The sequence below is a fragment of the Anopheles coustani genome, assembly GCF_943734705.1.
Source record: "Anopheles coustani chromosome X unlocalized genomic scaffold, idAnoCousDA_361_x.2 X_unloc_2, whole genome shotgun sequence".
NCBI lineage: Eukaryota > Metazoa > Arthropoda > Insecta > Diptera > Culicidae > Anopheles > Anopheles coustani.
The window spans coordinates 695001-704622 of NW_026525126.1; the positions used below are offsets into that span (position 1 = coordinate 695001).

Sequence of the window (9622 nt, forward strand, 5' to 3'; positions counted from 1 at the left end):
GATCCACTGCCGAGGGTGACTAACTTGCGTAAGCCGCCGCTGTGCGCGTATACCCGTTCCCCGTAGGGAGGAGCAAGCCGCCGCTTAGAGACGAAGCATAAAGTGTCCTCATTCCACATAGGGCAAGCTGGATGAATCCATTTTACCCAGGACGGCCGAAGCGGCGTGGACCAGGGGAGAACTGAACCTTATACTTCACACCACAGTAAGTCTACGTGTCCTCTTCCACATAGGGCAAGCTAGAACTAACTATCTTACCCAGGACTGCCGAAGCAGCGTGGACCAGGGGAGGAACACACTTTTCATGGAAACGTAAGGCATCCATGACTGCCATAACGTAAGCCGCCGCTGTGCGCGTATACCCGTTCCCCGTAGGGAGGAGCAAGCCGCCGCTTAGAGACGAAGCATAAAGTGTCCTCATTCCACATAGGGCAAGCTGGATGAATCCATTTTACCCAGGACGGCCGAAGCGGCGTGGACCAGGGGAGAACTGAACTTTATACTTCACACCACAGTAAGTCTACGTGTCCTCTTCCACATAGGGCAAGCTAGAACTAACTATCTTACCCAGGACTGCCGAAGCAGCGTGGACCAGGGGAGGAACACACTTTTCATAGAAACGTAAGGCATCCATGACTGCCATAGTGCGTAAGCCGCCGCTGTGCGCGTAAACCCGTTCCCCGTAGGGAGGAGTCAAGCCGCCGCTTAGAGACGAAGTATGAAGTGTCCTCTTCCACATAGGGCAAGCTAGAATGAACTATCTTACCCAGGACCGCCGAAGCAGCGTGGACCAGGGGAGAACTGAACTTTATACTTCACACCACAGTATTGAGTAATGTGCCCTCTTCCACATAGGGCAAGCTAGAATGAACTATCTTACCCAGGACCGCCGAAGCGGCGTGGACCAGTGGAGGACTACACAATCATGAGGTTTGATATCGACTTGTGTGTTTCAATAGGGTACCGATGGTATGTTTTGAACCGATTTGATTTAGCCATTCTGAAGTCATCACTTGGTTGAAGCGCTGAACTAGGGAGGCGCATCGTTTACATATATATTGGGTTTCGCATGCTCTACTAGGTTAATGTCATAGGGTTGGCTATCGAGCATGCCCAAGTGATGACTTGATTGTGTGCTTGCTTGAATTCTTCACATTTCATACCATCGGTTAGTTGTCGAATCATTCCTCGATCATAACCTTCGTTCTTGGTTCATGTATGCTCTCTTCCACATAGGGCAAGCTAGAATTAACTATCTTACCCAGGACCGCCGGAGCAGCGTGGACCAGGGGAGAACTATACTTTGTCTTGTATGCCCTCTTCCACATAGGGCAAGCTAGAATTAACTATCTTACCCAGGACTGCAAAGCAGCGTGGACCAGTGGAGGACTATACTTTGTTCATTACACCACAGTATTAAGTATGGTGTCCTCTTCCACATAGGGCAAGCTAGAACTAACTATCTTACCCAGGACCGCCGAAGCAGTGTGGACCAGGGGAGGACTATACTTTATACTTCACACACTAGCCATACTGAAGTCATCACTTGGTTGAAGCGCTGAACTACGGCGGGGTAATCGTTTACAGGTTATAATCATATAGCTGCATGCTCATTAGTAGATAATGGAATATTGTATGGCAATATGAGCATGCCCAAGTGATGACTTTGTTTCAAGCTCAACAGGTAGGGTATTGAGTCCTCTTCCACATAGGGCAAGCTAGAATGAACTATCTTACCCAGGACCGCCGGAGCAGCGTGGACCAGTGGAGGACTCTATACTTTATACTTCACACCACAGTATTGAGTACGTCTTGCATAAAGCCCCTAATGAGAACCACGAGGGCTCTCTCAATGTAGAACCACGAGGGCTCTAGTACCGATTCTCTCGGTACGGCTTGGTCCGTGTTCCTTTATGCTTGTACTCTAAGTATTAAGTATTGTGTCCTCTTCCACATAGGGCAAGCTAGAACTAACTATCTTACCCAGGACCGCCGAAGCAGTGTGGACCAGGGGAGGACTATACTTTATACTTCACACACTAGCCATACTGAAGTCATCACTTGGTGGGGGTGAACTACGGCGGTATCTATCGTTTTGGTTCGGTCTATATAGGGTCGCTTGCATGCTCATTCGAATATAATGTAATTGTGTATGGCAATATGAGCATGCCCAAGTGATGACTTTGTTTCAAGCTCAACAGGTAGGGTATTGAGTCCTCTTCCACATAGGGCAAGCTAGAATGAACTATCTTACCCAGGACCGCCGGAGCAGCGTGGACCAGTGGAGGACTCTATACTTTATACTTCACACCACAGTTTTGAGTACGACTTGCATAAAGCCCCTAATGAGAACCACGAGGGCTCTCTCAATGTAGAACCACAAGGGCTCTAGTACCGATTCTCTCGGTACGGCTTGGTCCGTGTTCCTTTATGCTTGTACTCGCAGAAAGTCTCAACCCGGAGGTCTTGACTTTGATTGTCATAGTTGGACTACGACGGGGCATCCGACCATTGCTGATCGAACACCCCTGATTCACCATCTTTCGGGTAGGCGGTACGCGTACCTCCGGACGCGGAAGTCTCAACCCGGAGGTCTTGACTTTGATTGTCATAGTTGGACTACGACGGGGTATCCGACTCATCGAATACCCCAGAAGCACACCATCTTTCGGGTAGGCGGTACGCGTACCTCCGGACGCGGAAAGTCTCAACCCGGAGGTCTTGACTTTGGTTGTCATAGTTGGACTATGACGGGGCATCCGACCATTGCTGATCGAACACCCCTGTTACACCATCTTTCGGATAGGCGGTGCGCGACACCACCGACGCGGAAAGTCTCAACCCGGAGGTCTTGACTTTGTATTGTTGGATAGTCCTCTTCCACTATAGGGCAAGCTGGAAATATTCCATTTTACCCAGGACTGCCGAGGCAGCGTGGACCAGGGGAGAACTTCACGGAATCTTCAGGCATCCATGATTGCCATAGTGCGTAAGCCGCCGCTGTGTGCGTCAACTCGTTCCCCGTGAGGAGGAGTCTAGCCGCCGCTAAAAGACGAAGCATTAAGTGTCCTCATTCCACTATAGGGCAAGCTAGAATGAACTATCTTACCCAGGACCGCCGAAGCAGCGTGGACCAGGCGAAGACTATACTTTATACTTCACACCACAGTATTGAGTACGACTTGCATAAAGCCCCTAATGAGAACCACGAGGGCTCTCTCAATGTAGAACCACGAGGGCTCTAGTACCGATTCTCTCGGTACGGCTTGGTCCGTGTTCCTTTATGCTTGTACTCGCGGAAAGTCTCAACCCGGAGGTCTTGACTTTGATTGTCATAGTTGGACTACGACGGGGCATCCGACCATTGCTGACCGAACACCCCTGATTCATCATCTTTCGGATAGGAGGTGCGCCCACCTCCGACGCGGAAGTCTCAACCCGGAGGTTCGGACTTAGAGTTTTTCCCATTTAAAAGTTTTTCTCTTAGCCATACTGAAGTCATCACTTGGTGAACGATTGAACTAGGGCGGGTTAATCGTTTATAGGTATCATGTGGTTTGCATGCTCTCTTAGGTTAAGGTCATGTGGTTGGCTATCGAGCATGCCCAAGTGATGACTTTGTTCACGCTTGCTTGATTTCTTCATGATTCCCTGTTATATAGTGTAATCATTCGAGAACAGGGAATCTTTGGTTTTGCTCAACAGGAATTGGATGTCAACTTGGTATCTAGATCGCATTAAGTCTCAACCCTTAGGTTCGGACTTGTATAGTGACATCTTGTTACGGTCTAGAGTCTCAACCCGCAGGTTCGGACTACTTAGTGTTTGATCGAATATAATATGGCAACTTGTGCCTAAGTCTCAACCCGCAGGTTCGGACTTCTGTTTATTTGGCCAATGTATGTATAAGGCAACTTGTGCCTAAGTCTCAACCCGCAGGTTCGGACTTGTGTATTTGTTCGAAGTCATGTATAAGGCAACGTGTGCCTAAGTCTCAACCCGCAGGTTCGGACTTGTTAGTGTTTCGTCAACTTTCATATGGCAACTTGTGCCTAAGTCTCAACCCGCAGGTTCGGACTTGTGTATTTGTTCGAAGTCATGTATAAGGCAACTTGTGCCTAAGTCTCAACCCGCAGGTTCGGACTTGTGTATTTGTTCGAAGTCATGTATAAGGCAACGTGTGCCTAAGTCTCAACCCGCAGGTTCGGACTTCTATAGTGTTTCGTCAATTATCATATGGCAACTTGTGCCGAAGTCTCAACCCGCAGGTTCGGACTTCTATAGTGTTTCGTCAATTATCATATGGCAACTTGTGCCGAAGTCTCAACCCGCAGGTTCGGACTTCTATAGTGTTTCGTCAATTATCATATGGCAACTTGTGCCGAAGTCTCAACCCGCAGGTTCGGACTTCTGGAAGGATCACTTGGCCACTAATGATCCTTCCGCAGGTTCACCTACGGAAACCTTGTTACGACTTTTACTTCCTCTAAATCATCAAGTTCGGTCAACTTCGATAAAGCAGACGCGGTTCACGAGGATCCAGCGAACGATCATCTCCAAAGACCTCACTAAATAATCCATCGGTAGTAGCGACGGGCGGTGTGTACAAAGGGCAGGGACGTATTCAACGCTGGCTGATGACCAGCACTTACTAGAAGTTCCGAGTTCATATGGACCATTGCAATCCATAATCCCTACTAAGTGAGTATTTGAGTGATTTCCCGTTCCTCTCGGAATAGGAGACACGCTGCTACCCACATTGTAGCACGCGTGTAGCCCAGAACATCTAAGGGCATCACGGACCTGTTATCGCTCGATCTCATTTTGCTAAACACAAATTGTCCTGCTAAGCAGCGTACCGTAAGTGCACTTGCGCACACGAACAGCGAAGGTGTCAGGTCATACTCCACCGAAAGGTCCTAACCCGTTCCAATCGGCATCGACGCATTAACGCTGACTGCGTTCTAGTTAGCATATGTGAGTCACGTTCGTTATCGGAATTAACCAGACAAATCAATCCACGAACTAAGAACGGCCATGCACCACTACCCTTAAATTTGAGAAAGAGCTATTAATCTGTCTCACCTCCATAAGTTCGGACCTGGTAAGTTTTCCCGTGTTGAGTCAAATTGAACCGCAAGCTCCATTTCATTGTGGTGCCCTTCCGTCAATTCCTTTAAGTTTCAACTTTGCAACCATACTTCCCCCGGAACCTGACTTTGGTTTCCCGGAAGCTACTGAGAGCACCTGGTTGTAGCGTCTCCCAATTGCTAGTTGGCATCGTTTACGGTTAGAACTAGGGCGGTATCTAATCGCCTTCGATCCTCTAACTTTCGTTCTTGATTAAAGAAAGCATCCTTGACAAATGCCTTCGCTTTAGTTAGTCTTACGACGGTCTACGAATTTCACCTCTCGCGCCGTAATACTAGTGTCCCCAACTACTTCTGTTAATCATTACCTCCGGTCTGAGTACAAACCAATGAAAGATTAGACCAAGGTCGTATTCCATTATTCCATGCAAGATTATTCTAGGGCGTTTGGGCACCCTGCTTTAAGCACTCTAATTTGTTCAAGGTAAACGTGAGCGGTCGAGCTCTATGTTACACTTGCACCCGTTGAAGGGCACACCATGACACAGACTTGGTGCCCTACCACACCATTGAGTCGCAACCAGATTCCGACTTGGCCCACCGACCACGGGTTGACCGGGTCGGCGGAGCCGGACTGTGTTGGACAAGTATCAACTTCGAACGTTTTAACCGCAACAATTTTAATATACGCTAGTGGAGCTGGAATTACCGCGGCTGCTGGCACCAGACTTGCCCTCCACTTGATCCTCGTAGAAGGATTTATGCTCTACTCATTCCAATTATGAAACATCATTAAAGAGTTTCATATTGTTATTTCTCGTCACTACCTCCCCGTCCCGGGATTGGGTAATTTACGCGCCTGCTGCCTTCCTTGGATGTGGTAGCCATTTCTCAGGCTCCCTCTCCGGAATCGAACCCTGATTCCCCGTTACCCGTTGCAACCATGGTAGTCCTCTATACTACCATCCATAGTTGATAGGGCAGATATTTGCGAGATCTGTCGTCGGTGCGAGACCATACGATCAGCATCATTATCCAGACTTCAACTCAATGACACGGAGAACCCGCGATTGGTTTGACTAATAAGTGCACCAGTTCCCGCGAGGGTCCTGGCATGTTGCATGTATTAGCTCTAGATTTTCCACAGTTATCCAAGTAACTAGGTTGATGATCTCGTAAATTATAGCTGTTATACTGAGCCTTATGCGGTTTCACATTAAATCTGTTTGTACTTAGACATGCATGGCTTAACCTTTGAGACGAGCGTATATTACTGGTAGGATCAACCAGAATTCCGACTTTGCGTTCGAATGTTCATTGTCCCATTGCACCCGGAGGAGCAAACACCACGTTCTATATGTTGTCAAGTCCGGTAGCACACGGGAGGCGAGCCCCCGTGCGAACCTCATTGCCCTCGTATCACACACACCCGATGCACCGGACAGGCACTTGAGCGGCATTCGACTCCGCTAAGCGCTCGTGCGCCCGATTGTGCATGCGCTGACGGGGCCTTCATACCCCTACCACAGCGACCTTATGCCAAACTTCCATGAATACTTAGGTGAGCTGACAAGGGCCTTCATTTCCCTACCATCAACTAAAGGACACGCTAGGCGCGTCCGATCATTGCAACTGCGGGGCTTTCATACCCCAATCACCACAGTACGCAATTCACCAGAGTTTAATCACAACCCCCCCGGACATGGCACACTATTAACTTGCAACAAAACTTAGTGTGTGCCGGGCACATCGGTTCCACAAAATCATTCCCGATGTACCCCAATTGGGGTTGCGAACGCATTCACGGTCCTCTGACACACCCAACCAAGCGTGGATACTACATACCTCAAACACCCAGTACACTAACAGACAAATCAACATATGGTTGCTTTCCCCCAGACATTTGCCAATCACTTGGCACCCGGACGGGAACTCGCTCCTGATTGCGCCAATGCCACCCATTTGCCAAGAGCGAGTTCTGTATGTAGATTTCATTTGGAAAGACAACCGTGTACTGGATATTCTATCCGACGATTACAGATGACGAGTACGAGACTCGACTACACTCACGGATAATACATTTTGGGTCGAGATTGCTTTCGGGGTTTTCGATTGGTCTTGCGCTTGTAAACGTATAACTTTGACTTGTGGTAACCTCGGTATGTTAGTCGATCACGTGGTTGTGAACTGGTAAGGGTGAGCAATCTGTTCACTTGCACTCTGGGTAGGAATAGGTGAGCGCTATAGGTTAAGATCATTGTATGGTTCCATCGTGATGACTTTCGCTAGATAGTAGGATGTTTGGATAGTTATAACGTTTTTGGCCATTTGTTCATAGTGTTCGGTTCATTGAGGAATTCGATTGGTCTTTGCTTCACACACGAGGTCGATCACTTGGATGTGAACTAGGGTGAGAATAAGGTGTTCACTAGTGCTCTTAGGTTTTGGATCAGTACTGAGCACTTGATTGGTTTCGCATAATATGTATCCATAGTGATGACTCTTTCCAGCTTAAGATTTCGTGACCGGTTTCGAATCCTTCCCACGTTCGCTTTTACTTGGTTAGGTTTTCGAGTGTAGATTTGAAAGCAATCTCATGTATGTATCCCATCTGATATAAGCCACTGACAGTTCATGTCACCTCGTTCAACTCTCGCTGGGTCACAGAAGTATGTTACTGCGCCCATTATCCCTACTCGGATAGGTTCGGTTCGTTCGTTTTATACTACGGTGAGTAAACTCAATTTGTGCATCGCATAGCCATGGAAAGCAAGCTTTCGCGGGCCTCTTCGACTGTTTTGATACGAGCTGTGCCCGTGATGCTTGTCATCCCAGGATACTAGACCCCTTTGGACGACCGCATGACCATCAGAAAGTAAATTCCACGTTCGATTTGGGGTGTGAACCCCGAACATAAAGTCTTTGTGTAGAACCACGAGGGCTCTATAGTACCGATTCTCTCGGTACGCTTGGTCCGTGTTCCTTTATGTTCGTACTCTTGTGAATAAGATTCACGTTCGTTTTGGGATATTTGCTACTGTCACCGTTTGAGTACTATGGGGCTTGAACCCCTAACATAAAGTCTTTGTGTAGAACCACGAGGGTTCTATAGTACCGATTCTCTCGGTACGCTTGGTCCGTGTTCCTTTATGTTCGTACTCTTGTGTGTATAATATTCATGTTCGGTTTGGGATATTTGCTACTTTCACCAGGGTCCCGTTCTTCATACAAGTCTGCCTTGCTAATGTGGTAACTTTATAGTGTAGTTCTGACATCCCAATTTTGGGACTTAGCCGATTTTTCGTATATTTCCATATGACCCATAGGGTCCCTTTCTTCATACAAGCTTGCCTAGGGCGATCGGTCAAAACTTGTCTTACTATTCGATTGGTCTTCGCACTTTCACCCTAGGCAGTTCGCCTAGGTCTGTCTTCTTGAGGAGGCCAAAACCCGAAATAAGGAGGTTCGGCCGACCCTGAAACCTCCCCTGTCTGAACTACACTAACCCGATTTTTCAGGGTCCTCAGCGCCATACAACTTTGCCTAGGTCACTTGTACTCTTGACTTAGGCCATCCGACTTGGTCCGTGTTTCTTCCTAGGGTTCACCTAGGTACTTTGCCTTGCTTGATGTGGTAACTTTTTAGTGTAGTTCAGACATCCTAATTTTGGGACTTAGCCGATTTTTCATGTATTTCCATATGACCCATAGGGTCCCTTTCTTCATACAAGCTTGCCTAGGGCGATCGGTCAAAACTTGTCTTACTATTCGATTGGTCTTCGCACTTTCACCCTAGGCAGTTCGCCTAGGTCTGTCTTCTTGAGGAGGCCAAAACCCGAAATAAGGAGGTCCAGCCGACCCTGAAACCTCCCCTGTCTTAACTACACTAACCCGATTTTTCATGGTCCTTAGCGCCATACAACTTTGCCTAGGTCACTTGTACTCTTGACTTAGGCCATCTGACTTGGTCCGTGTTTCTTCCTAGGGTTCACCTAGGTACTTTGCCTTGCTTGATGTGGTAACTTTTTAGTGTAGTTCAGACATCCCAATTTCGGGACTTAGCCGATTTTTCGTATATTTCCATATGACCCATAGGGTCCCTTTCTTCATACAAGCTTGCCTAGGGCGATCGGTCAAAACTTGTCTTACTATTCGATTGGTCTTCGCACTTTCACCCTAGGCACTTTGCCTAGGTCTGTCTTCTTGAGGAGGCCAAAACCCGAAATAAGGAGGTTCAGCCGACCCAGAAACCTCCCCTGTCTGAACTACACTAACCCGATTTTTCAGGGTCCTCAGCGCCATACAACTTTGCCTAGGTCACTTGTACTCTTGACTTAGGCCATCTGACTTGGTCCGTGTTTCTTCCTAAGGTTCACCTAGGTACTTTGCCTTGCTTCATGTGGTAACTTTTTAGTGTAGTTCAGACATCCCAATTTTGGGACTTAGCCGATTTTTCATGTATTTCCATATGACCCATAGGGTCCCTTTCTTCATACAAGCTTGCCTAGGGCGATCGGTCAAAACTTGTCTTAC

The 9622-nt window shown here is 47.8% G+C and overlaps 1 non-coding gene across 1 annotated transcript in view; it reads right to left on the reverse strand.

Annotated features, from left to right (window-relative positions):
• Positions 1-18, reverse strand: part of LOC131270266 (5.8S ribosomal RNA) — a 155-nt gene extending 137 nt beyond the window's left edge. Inside the window, exon 1 of the ribosomal RNA XR_009179373.1 lies at positions 1-18. This exon is cut by the window's left edge and continues 137 nt beyond it. This is a non-coding gene — a ribosomal RNA (5.8S ribosomal RNA).
• Positions 19-9622: the final 9604 nt, after the last annotated feature.